Consider the following 15,950-nt stretch of genomic DNA (forward strand, 5'->3'; position numbering starts at 1 on the left):
CACTTAAAAGCACTAAGCACTAACGTTAGTGTTACCACATTTTGAGATTTATTCAAAATTTTTGGTGGGGGCCAACTTCAGAAATATCAAATTCTATACAAAGTGTCAGTATTTTCAGGAATCAGTAACGAATGCACTAATTACTTTGTTAGTGCTTGAGGAGGGCGCAAATTCACGCTGACCACCAAAGATATTTTATTTGTAGCACCTACACTAATTAAGCACTAACGTTAGGGGTTGGTGCACGAAGAAGCACTAACGATGCACTAAGGATTGTACTGGAAATGATCATTAGTGTTTTTTAATTTGGCAGAAATTGGACACAGTGAAAAACTCCCCTTAAATTTCTTATGTGAGTTTCCTGAGATGCAACTGGCCATAACTACACTAATAGTGAAGCACTAATGAAAACGGCTGTAATTTTTTCGTTATTGGTTGAAGTGGGGCGCCAAGTTTATGAAAGCTTCCAAAGTTTATTTTTTACTTGTAGGACCTACATTAATGAAGAACTAACGTTAGGTGTTAATGCACTAAGAAGCACTAACGATTTCAGTAGAAGAGGTCATTAGTGCTTTTGATTTTGGCGGAAATTTGACGCAATGAAAAATTCCACATAAATCTCTTATGGGATTTTTGTGGCATATAATTGGCCATATCTACATCAATAGTTAACCATTAACGGAACTATGAGTGTTTTGCAGAAGCGCTAACGATACATTAACGAATGGACTTATTTTTCGTTACTGCTTGAAGTGGGAACCAAGTTCACGCTGGCCCGCAAAGGTTTCTTACTTGTAGCACCTACACTAATGAAGCACGAAACTTAGGTGTTGGTGCACTAGGAAGCACTAATGTTACAAGGAAAGAAAACTTTCGAAATTATCGTGAACTTAACCCCACTACAAACACTAACGAAAAAATTAGTTTTATACGTTAGTGCATTGTTAGTACTTCTAGAAGATACAAGTAGTTTAGTTAGTGTTTCACCATTAGTGTAGAAATGGCCAATTATAAGTCTCAAAACTCCCATAAGAAACACATGGGGAATTATTCATTGTATCAAATTTCCATCACATTCAAAAGCACTAATTACCTCTGTTAGTGCAATTGTTAGTGCATCGTAATTGCTTCTTAGAGCACAAACACCTAACGTTAGTGCTTCATTAGTGTAGGTGTTACAAGTAAAAAAACTATGGGGAAGTCAGCGTGAATTTCGCACCGACACTTTAAGCACTAACGGAAAAAAAGTCCAATTCGTTAGTGCTTCTATAAAGCACTAACAATTTCGTTAGTGCTTCACTATTAGTGTAGTTATGGCCAATTACATATCACGAGACTCACAAGAAATTTAGGCAAATTTTTCATTGAATCAAATTTCCGCCAAATTCAAAATCACTAATGATCTCTTCTAGAGCGATCGTTAGTGCATTGTTAGTGCTTCTTAGCGCATCTACACCTAAGGTTAGTGCTTCATTAGTAAATGTGCTATAATTAAAATACCTTTTGAAGCCAGAGTGAACTTAGCGCCCCCACTTCAAGCACTAACTAAAAACTTAGTGCCATTCGTTAGTGCATTGGTAGTGCTTCTGGAAAACACTAACAATTTAGTTAGAACTTCAATATTAGTTTAGTTATGGCCAATTACATGTAACGAAACACATAATAAATTTATGGGAAATTTTTCATTGCATCAAATTTCCGTCAAATTCAATAGTACTAATGATCTATTCTAGTGCAATCGTTAGTGCATCCTTAGTGCTTCTAGAAAACACTAACAGTTTCGTTTGTCCTTCAATATTAGTGTAGTTATGGACAATTACATGTCACTAAACTCCTATAAGACATTTATTGGGAATTTTTAATTGCATCAAATTTCCGCCATATTCAAAAGCACTAATGATATCTTCTAGTGCAATTGTTAGTGGTTCTTAGTGCACCAACCCCTAACGTTAGTACTTCATTAGTGTAGGTGCTACAGGTACAATATCTTTGGAGGGCACGGTGAATTTGCGTCAACTTCAAGCACTAACAAAAAATTAATGCCATTCATTAGTGTATCGTTAGTGCTTCTAGAAAGCACTAAACGTTTGTATGGAATTTGATATTTCTGAAGTTGGCCCCACCAAAAATCTTGAATAAATCCCAAAATATGGTAATGCTAACCTTAATGCTTAGTGCATGTAAGTGCACTAACGATGCAATAACGATTGTCTTTAACTGCATGTTTCTACCTCTATTTGTATAGAATTTGATATTTCTGAAGTTGGCCCCCATCTAAAATCTTGAATAAATCCCAAAATATTGTAGCACTAACGTCAGTGTTTAGTATTTTAAGTGCACTAACGATGCACTAACGATTGCCGTTAACTCTATGTTCCTATCTCTATTTGTATAGAATTTGAAATTACTGAAGTTGCCCATCCCACCGAAAAGCTTGAATGAATTCCAAAATATGGTAGCACCAACGATAGTGCTTAGTACGTTTAAGTGCACTAACGATGCACTAACGTTTGCCATTAACCCCATGTTTCATCCTTATTTGTATAGAATTTGATATTTCTGAAGTTGACCACTCCACCAAAATTTTTGAATAAATCTCAAAATATAGTAGCACTAACGTTAGTGCTTAGTGCGTATAAGTGCACTAATGATGCACTAATGATTGCCGTTAACACTATGTTTCTACCTTTGTTTGTATAGAATTTGATATTTCTGAAGTTGCCCCCCCCCCACCAAAAATCTTGAATAAATCCCAAAATATGATAGCACTAACGTTAGTGCTTAGTGCTTTTAAGTGCACTAACGATTGCCGTTAACTCAATGTTTCTATCTCTATTTGTATAGAATTTGATGTTTCTGAAGTTTGCCCCTACTTTAAAACTATTATAACTTCGTACGGGAAGTGGTACAAACGAAAATTTTTGCGGTACATTCCGGCACAAACATAGCACAAACGACTGGCATAGGTTTTGTTTCGAAATTTCAAGGAGGGAGGCTGCCGTTTCTCCAACCCCCCACTTTAAAACCCTTATAACTTCGTACCGGAAGTGGTACTAACGAAAATTTTTGCGGTACATTCCGGCACAAACGTAGCACAATCGATTGGCATAGGTTTTGTTTTGAAATTCCTAGGTAAGGGGCTGCCGTTTCCCCAGCCCCCCACTTCAAAACCCTTATAACTTCGTACCGGAAGTGGTACAAACAAAAATTTTTTCGGTACATTCCGGCACAAACGATTGGCATGTTTTGTTTTGAGATTTTTAGGAGGGGGCTGCCGTTTCCCCAGCCCCCCACTTCAAAACCCTTATAACTTCGTACCGGAAGTAGTACAAACGAAAATTTTTGCGGTACATTCCGGCACAAACGTAGCACAAACGATTGGCATAGGTTTTTTTTAAATTCCTAGGTGGGGGCTGCCGTCTCCCCAGCCCCCACATCAAAACCCTTATAACTTCGTACCGGAAGTGGTACAAACGAAAATTTTTGCGGTACATTCAGGCACAAACCTAGCACAAACGATTGGCATAGGTTTTGTTTCGAAATTTCAATTAAGGGGGTTTCCGTTTCTCCTTCCCCCCACTTTAAAACCCTTATAACTTCGTACCGGAAGTGGTACAAACGAAAATTTTTGCGGTACATTCAGGCACAAACGATTGACATAAGTTTTGTTTTGAAATTCCTAGGTGAGAGGCTGCCGTGTCCCAGCCCCCCACTTCAAAACTCTTATAATTTCGTACCGGAAGTGGTACAAACGAAACTTTTTGCGGAACATTCCGTCACAAACGTAGCACAAACGATTGCCATAGGCTTTGTTTCGAAATTCCTAGGTTGGAGGCTTCCGTTTCTCCAGCCCCCACTTTTAAACCTTTATAACTTCGTACCGGAAGTGGTACAAACGAAAATTTTTCCGGTACATTCCGGCACAAACGTAGCACAAACGATTGTCGTAGGTTTTGTTTCGAAATTCCAAGTTTGGAGGCTGCCGTTTCTCCAGCCCCCCACTTTAAAACCCTTATAACTTCGTACCGGAAGTGGTACAAACGAAAATTTTTGCGGTACATTCCGGCACAAACGTAGCACAAACGATTGGCATAGGTTTCATTTCGAAATTCCAAGGTGGGGGGCTGCCGTTTCCCCAGCCCCCCCACTTTAAAACTATTATAACTTCGTACCGGAAGTGGTACAAACGAAAATTTTTCCGGTACATTCCGGCACAAACGTAGCACAAACGATTGTCATGGGTTTTGTTTCGAAATTCGAAGTTTGGAGGCTGCCGTTTCTCCAGCCCCCCCACTTTAAAACCCTTATAACTTCGTACCGGAAGTGGTACAAACGAAAATTTTTGCGGTACATGCCGGCACAAACGTAGCACAAACGATTGTCTTGGGTTTTGTTTCGAAATTCGAAGTTTGGAGGCTGCCGTTTCCCCAGCCCCCCACTTTAAAACTCTTATAACTTCGTACCGGAAGTGGTACAAACGAAAATTTTTGCGGTACATTCCGGCACAAACGTAGCACAAACGATTGGCATAGGTTTCATTTCGAAATTCCAAGGTGGGGGGCTGCCGTTTCCCCAGCCCCCCACTTTAAAACTATTATAACTTCGTACCGGAAGTGGTACAAACGAAAATTTTTGCGGTACATTCCGGCACAAACGTAGCACAAACGATTGGCATAGGTTTTTTTTCGAAAGTCCAAGGTGGGGGGGGCTGGCGAAATGCACCTATCAAAGAGTGTGATACATCTATTTATATACCTACGATAGAAGCTTCTTCGCATGTGTAAAACATTTTTTCCTTACATTTAATAAAGTGTTCTATGCATTCTCCGTCTTATATTACAAATCAAATAATATTTTCTTCGAATTTCCTGTTTAACATGTTTCAAGGCGAACAAAATAAATCTTTTCCATGAAACAATTCGTTAATATCACCACGTATGTTCTATTATTTTCCAAATATACTCCATGAACTTAAATTCCATTAAAATAAAATACATAAATGTATAATAATAAAATATAAAAAATATGTATTTGTCTTATTATTGTTATTGGCAATATCTTCTACTCATAATGTACAAACTCTAATTCAAGATAAAAAATCTTTTGTTACATCTATAGCTTTTCGTTCAAGCGATTCCGTATCCCACATCAAACAATTATGCTTTAACTGTCCATCTTCCAAAAAACAGTATGCAATACAAATACAAATATCGTCTGGTTTCCAATATATTATACACTCTTATACAATCCAATGATGTACGTTCTATGTACACTTATACGGTAGCTTCAAAAATTCTTCCAACTCCCAATTCTGCACCGGGAGAATTACTCACTGTTGGTGAAGGTGTAGGGGGATATTCTTCTATTTCGTAATCAACATCAAGTGACGGAATAACTTGTTTCCAGTGGCGGAGTTTGCGGGCTCACCACACCGGTTGGAATGTCCCCGATAAAGACGTTAATACATCCACGTTGGCCAGGTACCTTCTATTTCCAATGGCGGAGATTGCGGACTCTCCACCGATTAGGATGTCCCCGATAAAGACGTCAATATATCCAAGTTGGCCGGGGTAACTAGTTTCCAGTGGCGGAGGTTGCGGGCTCACAACCGGTTGGAATGTCACCCGATAAGGACGTTAATACATCCACGTTGACCGAGGTATCTTCTATTTCCAATGGGGTAATTACGGAGTTACTTCCAGCAATGTTGAAAACTCTGTCTCCTGCAAAGATAACGACTCTGTAAAATCACTTTCACCTCTTCTACTAAAATCCAAAGGTTTCAGTGACTCCATGTTTTAAAACCAATCTATATCTCCTTTACCCTAAAACACCGCTATATTTCAACAGCAAACAATTCACGAAAATAAGATTTATTCTCCAGTGTTTCTATTAAGTTTTTTTTTTATTTCCTTCACCACCTAGAAAAAACAAGAAAACAAATTGAAAATTAGTTATTTTCTGTATTACGATTTCCAATTACAAAATATAAGTATAAAGTTTCCTTTCAACTTTTTTTGTTTTAATTACTACTACATTTCATCCTGGGTAATATGTTCAAACAACCCCGGGTCTACTTTTATTGGATTAGCTTTCGGCATGAAAAACCCTTAAGCTCGATCTGTGGTAACGTTAAACGTTTTGTCCCCATATAGCCTCATTGTTACACTAGCGTTTATGAAACGGAACACAAAAGTTTACAATAATAATAATAATAATAGTAATAATAATAATAATAATAATAATAATAATAATAATAATAATAATAATAATAATGTTTAACGAGTGTTAGTTTATCTCTGTTTACAGTAGAAATCCACATCTTCTGTCGCTCTCTGCTTTTTTCTCGCTTCTATCACTTTCTATTTGCTTCAGCACCTAGAACAGAAAGAAACAAAACTGCAATTAGAGGAGACCGGGGCTTGTTGTGACAGGGGCAGGTTGTGACAGCTATGTTTCTAGGAAAAGTGCAAACAATATACACCACCTGGCGACGCTGATTGACGTCTAAAGTCACGAGTTCACAGGCTATTGTTTCCCATCAGTGTGAGTCGCGCCAAGCCAGAGCAAAGAAGAAAGTTGGTTTTGTGGAGGTCTTGATCTATTTTTCAAGGTAAGTTTGATTTCTGTTTTCTTCAATATAAAATAGTTGGAAATATTAATGTTTTTTTCTAAAAACTAAAGCAACTATAATACGCATGTAAACGGTTTTGTTTGTTGGTAAAGTAAAATTGAAATACTGAATTGCCAATAAAAGCAAGAAAATACCCATTGGGGCTAGTTGTGACAAACTGCTAGGGGTAAATTGTGACAAATGTCACAACTGACCCCGCAGGAAACCAGACAATAGAAGTTTATTGTTTAATTAATTTTATTAATTTTACATAAGGGATATTTTTAATGTTTTGTTAGGACGTGGCCCGTTATTAGTATTGGGAAGAAATTTCCGATTTCTTATCTAATACCAGGCTCTATGGGCCTGGGAGCCTCTATAGAACTGACTGAGCCACACAGTCACAGAAACTATTCCTTGGTTCTTCTTTCAATTGACAGATAATAATTAAATGATTATGTAACTATAATATCTTTATATGCACATTAGAAAACTACATGTATGTTGTATTTTTTTCATTTCAGGGAAGGAAAATCCTCTTCCAGCTTCTACCATTGGATACAAACGCAGCCGACAGGTGTTTACAGACGCCCAGGAAGAGGAGTTGGTCCAATATATCTTGACTTGTAGTAAATTATACTATGGATTGTCACCCAGAGAAGTTCGTCGACTGGCTTATGAATACTCAGTTGCTAATCACATTCCCACCCCAGAAAAATGGATTGACATGAACATGGCTGGAGTTGATTGGTTCACTTTATTTATGAAACGTCACCCTAGTTTATCAATCCGATCGACACAACCTACAAGCTTAAGTAGGGCAACAAACTTTAATAGGCATAATGTGAATATGTTTTTCGATAACCTTTCTGCTGTTCTTGATAAATACCAGTTCCAGCCTCAAGATATATATATATATATATATATATATATATATATATTTATCTTGAGGCTGGAACTGGTATTACAACTGTACAGAAGACAGGTAAGGTAGTAGCAGAGAAAGAAGTCAAGATAGTAGGTGCTGCTACATCAGGTGAACGGAGTAGCTTAGTAACAGTTACAGTAGCAGTCAGTGCTATCGGAAATGCTTTGCCACCAATGTTTGTCTTCTCTCGAAAGAGATTCGATCGACTTCGATTTCATGGTAAAGGTCCTATAGGAAGTATTGCAGGAAGTAGCCCATCAGGTTGGATGACAGGAGACCTGTTTGTGCAATTCATGGAGCATTTTGTCAAACATACAGGCAGTTCTCTTCAACATCGTGTCCTTTTGTTGCTTGATAACCTTGAATCTCATATCTCAGTGCAGGTAATCAATTATGCCAAGAAAAATGGTGTTGTTCTCCTATCATTCCCACCTCACACGTCCCATAAGCTGCAATCCCTGGACAGAGGAGTCATTTAAAAAAAGTTAGACTGGAGAGAGGACATTTAAAAAGTTAGTTGCAAATGGAATGGAATCCTCAACGAACTTTACAGGTCATAATGAAGAACAAGGACCAACTAACATTACACAAGAAGTGAATTCAGAACTCCCAGCTCTACCTGTGAAAGAAACAAAGCAGCCTTATCCAGCAACAAACCGTAAAGAATCTGAAACCTTATCGACTGTTGACAATAGACCTTCTACAAGTAAAGAAAATCCACAACTGTCGTCTATGTAAAAAATGCCTCACGACGAAACGTCTAGAAATAACAGTAATCCTCATCATGTTAGTCCTAACGCCCTTCGTCTGTTACCAAAAGCTAGACCCAGAGAAACTAAAGGAGGAAGGAAGAAGCGAGTGTCCGCTGTACTCACTGATACTCCAGTTAAAGAAGCATTAGAAGCAGAAGCAAGAGCGAGACATGAAAAGTCTCTTAAGAAGGGTATAAGCCATAATATTTTGAACACCTCTATGAAAAAAGGGGTGAAAATTTCAAAACATAAAAATGATAGTGACGATGATAGTGAAGATTGTTTTTGTCTTGTGTGTCTGGAACCATTTTCTAATTCCAAACCCAGAGAAGCGTGGGTTAAATGTGTTGACTGTAACCAGTGGTCACACGAAGCGTGCACAGAAGGTAATCCTATTTATGTATGCCACAACTGCAACTCGGATGATGATAGGGGGTCTATGTAGTCTAGGTTTGCATCATAAGTCATTTCGGAAAGGAATTGTGATTCTATTATAAAACTGAGTATTAGGAAGGAAGTATTGTGGACTCATATAACTGTGTACGATAACGATAATTTAGAAAGAATATTCAAATGAAAAATTGAAACTGGTTTCTTTATGTATAGAAAATATTTTTGTTAGGGAACATTACTTTTTCGTTATGTTTAGCACAATTTATATTAAAATTACATAAGCGAAATCGTGCACATTTCTTTCTGTCACAACTTACCCGATCAAAGTCACAACCTACCCCAGCAAGGGGCATGTTGTGACAAAACATTTGTGTTTGTTTTTTCTATTGTATTATTCTTGTAATGAAAAATATAGATGCAGAAAAAATTATGGAAGTAGTCTAATGTCTAAACTTTATTTTAAGACAAAATTTTTTGACATTTAATAAAAATGGGATCTTAGAAAAAATAAAAACTGAATTTTGTCACAACAAGCCCCGGTCTCATCTATTTACCGGATTACGACTTTTCAAATGACAAAAATATGATATTCAAAGTAACACCAACGTTCCCAACCATATTGGCTTTGCATGAGAGCCACGGTGTGGATTCTGCTCACTACCTTTCCAATATAAGTTTGTTCGTACACAGTAAAATTTATAACATTTATAAGTAGTGTTGTAAAAGAACAGTTTCTTCTGTGAAGTTTTTTCAATAAAAACTGTTCTTTTTCATGTTTTTTCAAATGTCTGTTTTTTTCTGGCAACTATTATTTAATGATTCATGTTGCAGATTTTTTAAATAATCAACAGAACTTGAGTCGAAGCCTTCGTAACTTATAAATCGTTTGTTTCTTTGTACCTATACGAGCAAAATTGTGTGTTTCAGATCCAGGTCATTTTTGGCGTTTTCCTACATTTTCAGTTAGTGACTTATTGCTCAAGAACCATTTATTCGATTGATATGATTAAGGCCTTGTTTTTTAAGAAAAGGATGTGGCTATTTTTTAGTGTAAGTTGTATTGCAGTGTTGCCAACGGGTGGAAAATTGTTGAGGAAAATGTAGGTGTGAAAATGTACCAAAAAATCCCTAACCGACTTTCAAAATTTTTTGTACCTAGCACCACTGCTGCCATATGGGTTCAAGTCACCCAAAAATTCTTTGGTATGTTGACAAGGTACAGTGAAATCCTGAAGTCGCTGGCTTCTATTGAAAGACGGAAAGAAAAAATATCTGTCATCATACACATAAAATTTGGACATTTTTACGCCTCAGAAACAAAAATCAACAGATATGTCGGGGTTAAAGCTTCTCTAATTATCCTTTTGAAACTTTTTATGGTGCGTTCTGTAGGGCAAAGAGGAAATTTTCAGGTAGTGGTACGTTTGTTTCAATGTAGCGAGCAAGAGAGTAATAATAGAGGGGAAAAGGGAAATTATCCGAATTTTTCACCTAAAATCGGAAATTAATTGTTTTGGCTGGAAACACTGCCATCAGACAGACGAAAACTACCTGAAAATAAACCTTAGTACCCCAAGAATATATCCTACAAGTATCATGGCGATATCTAACAAAGAAAGCATAAAATAAAATAAAAAAATATCTCATTCTACCTACGAAATTCACCATTTTCTTACCATTTACAGAACATGGTTTATTATAAACTTCACCTGTACTTCACCTAATTATTCTAGTGAAACTTTTTATGGTGCGCTGTGTAGGCTAAGGACGAGGCTTTTAGACATTGGTACGTTTGTTCTAATGTAGCCAACAAGAGGGAAATAATAGAGACAAAACAGATAATTTTCTCAAAATTTCCCCCTAAAATCTGGAATTAAAATTTTCTGTAGCTGAAAACACTGCTACCAGACAGACGCAAACTATCTTAAATTAAACATTGGTACACCACTAACATATCCTAGAAGTATTTTTGCGATATTTAATGAACAAAGCTTCTAATTACCAAAAAATATATTACGGTAAACAGAAAAGGAGGAAAAAAGTAGAAAAATCAAGAGTTAGAATTTAAATACAATATTTCGTGAGTCCCCTAATTACCCCATTGTAACGATCTGTACCCGCGTTTGTTCAGTAAGAACATATGTTCGATTGACCTAAGCTGACTTGCACTCGGACGTATAGGTACTAATTTATAATTAAAAAATTCGAATTTTTTGCTCAAATTTAGGGAAATTTTAATTTTTCTGATTGGCAACATTGCGCGCAGCCCGTCCAATTGATAACAACAGTTAGGTATCCATCCGAGGTCTACTGACAAGTCTTAAGAAGGTCTCTCTACAAGGAAGGAAGCTACAGGGAAAAAAGGGGTACAGGAAATTCGAAAATTCTCGAATTTTTAACTGGGGTGGAATTTGAGAAGGGAATTCGACACCAGATGAAAGAGAAATTAATGTGATAAACTATGGTTCAACCATATTTGGCAAAAATAAATATGCCGATATCTTAATTAGTGTCCACACAGGAGCAGATTTAAAAAGTGAAACACTCGTGTGTGCCACTTTGGCCACCTGGGTCCGAAAGGGTTACGAGTGTATATTTGATTACATTTTTTTGACTACTAACCCGTGTTGTTGTTGTAGTTATAGTCTCGACTAATAATAATATCGTTGTCGTAAACAGTAACTTTATAGGAAAATTTTCCCTCCATTTTACATCTTAGTTCCAACACTGTTGGTAAGAAATGCAAGGTGTTTCAAAATAAATATCGGGGTTTTAAATCTTCGTAGGACTTATTACATTTTACGTACAATTATTAACAATACATCAAGTAAAAGAGCACCTCAAACAGTCTTTGCTACAAGTGTTCGATGTGAGATTAATTCGTCACATGGCACACATCCAGTCGATAGGCGAGAAAGGCCCATAAAATTTCCGCCATATGGCACAAAACACATTCAATTTAGGGGAGTCTCGTTTCACCTGTACCATCTCCTGAGGATTTGCTGACGGCCAGATGCAAGCATTATGAGTGTTCACATTAGCTCTTAGGTGAAATGTCGATTTATCACTGAAGACGACACGATCCATAAAATCTTCATTGTTATGCAGCAATATTTCATTTGCGAAATTGGCACGTAAACCGTAGTCTGTAGGCTTTTGACCTGTAGCAACTGCAAACGATAAGGACGTAGTTGCAAGCGTCTCCTTAATATTCTTCACACAGACAGTTGCACTGTAACTACAGATTCAGTCTTTATTAAAACACAAAAAGCTTTCTGCTCTCTAGTCTCCATCTTTGCTACTTGCTCTTTCTAACGGCAGACAGAAGAAACAGTGCATATGCATGTGTGCGTACTAAACTGTGTACTTGCTTCATTTCATATAATATTTATAATTGTAAGTTAATTGTAATAGATACACAAAGTTTCAAATCCTAATATTCATTTTGAAACACCCTGCATTACTTCAAATTGTGTCGTCCTATATTAATGTCTTGTATATACATATCATCAGGGCTGGCCCTAGGCAATTTGTCGCCCCATGCAATGACATAATTTGCCGCCTCCCCCTTTTTCCAGAAAGAACAAATCTTAAAGGTCATGATTTTAAGTATTCTACTCCAGCATGAACAACGAAGGGGAGGGTAAGTGGTCGCACTCAGAAAGGCTTAAATACTTTCTAAAAATTCAATACAGTTGTCTGTTGTTTTTTCTTTAAATATTAATCTATTATATGATAGTGAAAGATAAAGCAAAAACACCTCAGAGGAAAGATGGTAATCCTTTTTATAGAATTCAATATCGAGCTTCAGTCTCAATGTATCAGTTTGCTATTCCAGTGCAACTAGCTCTTTTATCTTTATTTCTTGATTTTTCTTCTACATCTGTTAACATTTTTTTTTAAAAACTTGTTTTTATCTTCAATGATAAGGAACTTGTTTCTGACAAAACAAGACTAGTTGTCATATCAAAACTGTGATAACTAACTAAATGGAACAGATATTCGCTACTATTCGAGAATTGAATTCTTGCATTTAACAACAATCAAGCAATTTGTGCTCGGATTTATTTGACCATTTGCTTTAGCATTGTCCATGTGACCTGAAACTAATGCGACCTAAACATAATTTATGAATGTAGTATTCAAATAGAAGGTCAGCTTAGTGAATATAACTACCATCATCATGAAGTCTGTTTCCAACCACAAATATTTCATTTAAATAATATACTTATGACAGAAATTGCCGAACCCTCCAAACTTGCCACTCCACGCAAATGCACGTGTTGCATATATGGTAGAGCCGGCTCTGCATATCATATATATCTAGTCGACAAATTATTTATATATGATATTTAGAAAAATACTATTAAGCAAATTAGTATTAGTTTTTACCTTTAGTCAAGTCATTTTAATTTTATACTGTTCGTGACATTATTTTCGTACTTATTAAAGGTCTGCTTTCACAGAAAAAGAAAATTTAATTTCTATTTTTATTTCTTAGTTGATATTGATGAAAACTGCTGAAACCCGAATTGTTAGTAGGTATGCTATTCATATAAATTGTAAAGTATTTGTAGCCTATCACAATCTAGCGTTTAATTTATGTTGCATTTTACGGTGATTACATCTACATAAAAATATTTCATACTTAAATAGACGTAAGATGCATTACAAAAGACTATTTAAAAAAACGAAATTTAGAAAAAAGCGAGAAGCAATGTTTTTTTCTAAAAAAAACATTTCTGAAAAAATACGAACGTTTTTTTTTCTATTTACAACAATATTTATAAGTGAAAAGTCCACAGTGGACACAAAAGGTTTAGGGTACGGTTTTCCACGTAAGAAAATCTTGGTTCGAGTCCCGGCAGTGTCATGGCTCCCTGTTCAATATAACTTCCTTGTTAACACATACTTTATAAATACCAGTTATATGTCTTACACAATTCATAGCTGCATATAAGTAACAAGATCTAATAAGCAAAAGGTTTATCGTACGGTTTTCCACGTGGGAGAGCCCTGGTTCGATTCCCGGCGCGGATTCTGCTGACTTCCTGTTCAATATAAGATTGTTCTTAACATATAATTTATATATACCTGTTTTGTCTTACACAATTCATAGCTATATATAAGTAACAAGTTCGAACTGCAAGCAAAAAATTTAGCGTGCGGTTCTCCACGTGGGAGAATCCTAGTTCGATTCCCGGTGTAATGAATAATCTAGATTCCCTCTACCCTACCTATTACATTATACTATATCTTAGTCAAGTTATAATTCCATAAAAGTACACCGAGTGATATGGTGTTCAATGCCGGAAAATTCGCAATCAATTTCCGATAGAAGACAAATACTTCTTTTCCCTTATACTCCCGATAATTACAATATGTTTTACATGTATTTCATTTCCAATGTCCCTTCCCATATAAAAATAAACAAGTATAAAACAAGAATGGGAAGTACCTACCAATAATTTTCTCTTCCAGTGCCTTCTACGTGTCAATTTTCTTCCTCCAACACTATACTTGCGCTTCTTGTCTCTTATACGTTGTACGAATCATGCAAATAAATCAGTATATATATATATATATATATAGAAGTCTAATAACCTTAAGAGCCATAAGGAAACATCGAGAACATTCTTTCCCCTATTCCAACGATAATAACCTTGAGAAAAATCGGGGAACTTGCAGCATCTTCTTTCACCCATTAAAACGACCAACATCCGCTGCCGTGTTACATGTCATGCATATAAATGAAACAAACAGTATATTACCTTGTTATACGTGTGTGATCAGTATGTTTCAATTCTAAAGGTCTTTTTATATTCTGCTTGTCAAATTAACATTTCTTCAAGCGGAAAACATTTATTATACGTGACATTTTCTTCGCATATACAACATCCGTACGCAGCTGCATATATTATCGTATTTCTTCTTCTGGGTCATTTTCCATATCATTAATATGCAAAAAAAAAAAAAAAAAGGTGTATCAATTATTCAAACTGTCGACCGCCTGTAAAAACACTTATTATGTATCCTATTATAACTCAACATTGAATGCTCAACAAGGAGTATGTCACTTCTCCCTACATTGTCAAAAAAGTAAAGAATATGTAAATAGGAACTGCTATAATGTCAAAAATATCGACACGTATGAATATTCATGAGTGAGGATAATTGTCTACTTGGTTTTACATCACCTCTGCACTACGAAGAAATTACCTAGGTACTGCGTGTTAATCACCTCTGTCCTACATGTAAATCGCCTGTGTGCTACGCACAGATCACCTGTGCACTACATATAAATCGAATACGTGCTACGTGTAAATCACCTGTGCAGTAGGTGTAAACCACTTTTGCAGGACGTGTGCATTGCACATATACTGCGCACGTGAAGATGTTGAATAGGACCTGTGGCGCATATGTGCATCGCATGTACAGGCGTGCATTTATACAGGTGATACACATGTTGCATCTGTGCAATTGTGCATGTACTACACGGGTACTGTACATACATTGTGTTGTCTGCGTATATATTATACTTATAGGTCTCCTGTTATGTATGGAAGGCACTTGTCTTTCGTTCCTCAGTTAGCAGTCAAAAAAGGAAGTGTTGTGAAAAGTCTCTGTTGGTTTGAATTCGAAAATGGTTTAAAAAGATACTTTACCTATGATTTTGCGTATAAAACATCTACTGGTAAGTATATTTGTTGTTGTTGTTGTTAATTGTTACTTACGGCTATAAAACAATACACTTGTAATGTTTTGAATGCAATCGACTCATTGAATAATTAATATAATCATAATCATAATTTATTGCATCCGCTTATCGTCATACAACGAAATTGGACATGTCATTTATATATATACCAGTATACATAAACATACATGCTATTATTACATATAGATTCTTATAGTTTCACTAATTTACTTACTATACATTTAATTTTACGTATACGAATTATTTTCTACATATTCTTCAACCGAGTAAAAACAATGTTCTACCAAGTACCTTTTAAGTTTGGATCTAAAGCTATTGACAGAGACCTGATTTTTTATACATGATGGAAGTAGATTCTATAATAGAGTACCTTTGTGCGTATCTGATTTATTGTATATATTTGTCCTATGTGCATGCAAGTAAATGTCGTCTTTACTTCTTGTGTTATAACTGTGAATGTCTTTGTTAACAATAAATTCACTACTATGTTTTTTCAAATACATTAATATTTCGAACAAATACATTGAGGGAAGAGTCATTATTCCA

The sequence above is a fragment of the Thermobia domestica genome, chromosome 3 (assembly GCF_964235325.1).
Source record: "Thermobia domestica chromosome 3, izTheDome1.hap1.1, whole genome shotgun sequence".
Lineage (NCBI taxonomy): Eukaryota > Metazoa > Arthropoda > Insecta > Zygentoma > Lepismatidae > Thermobia > Thermobia domestica.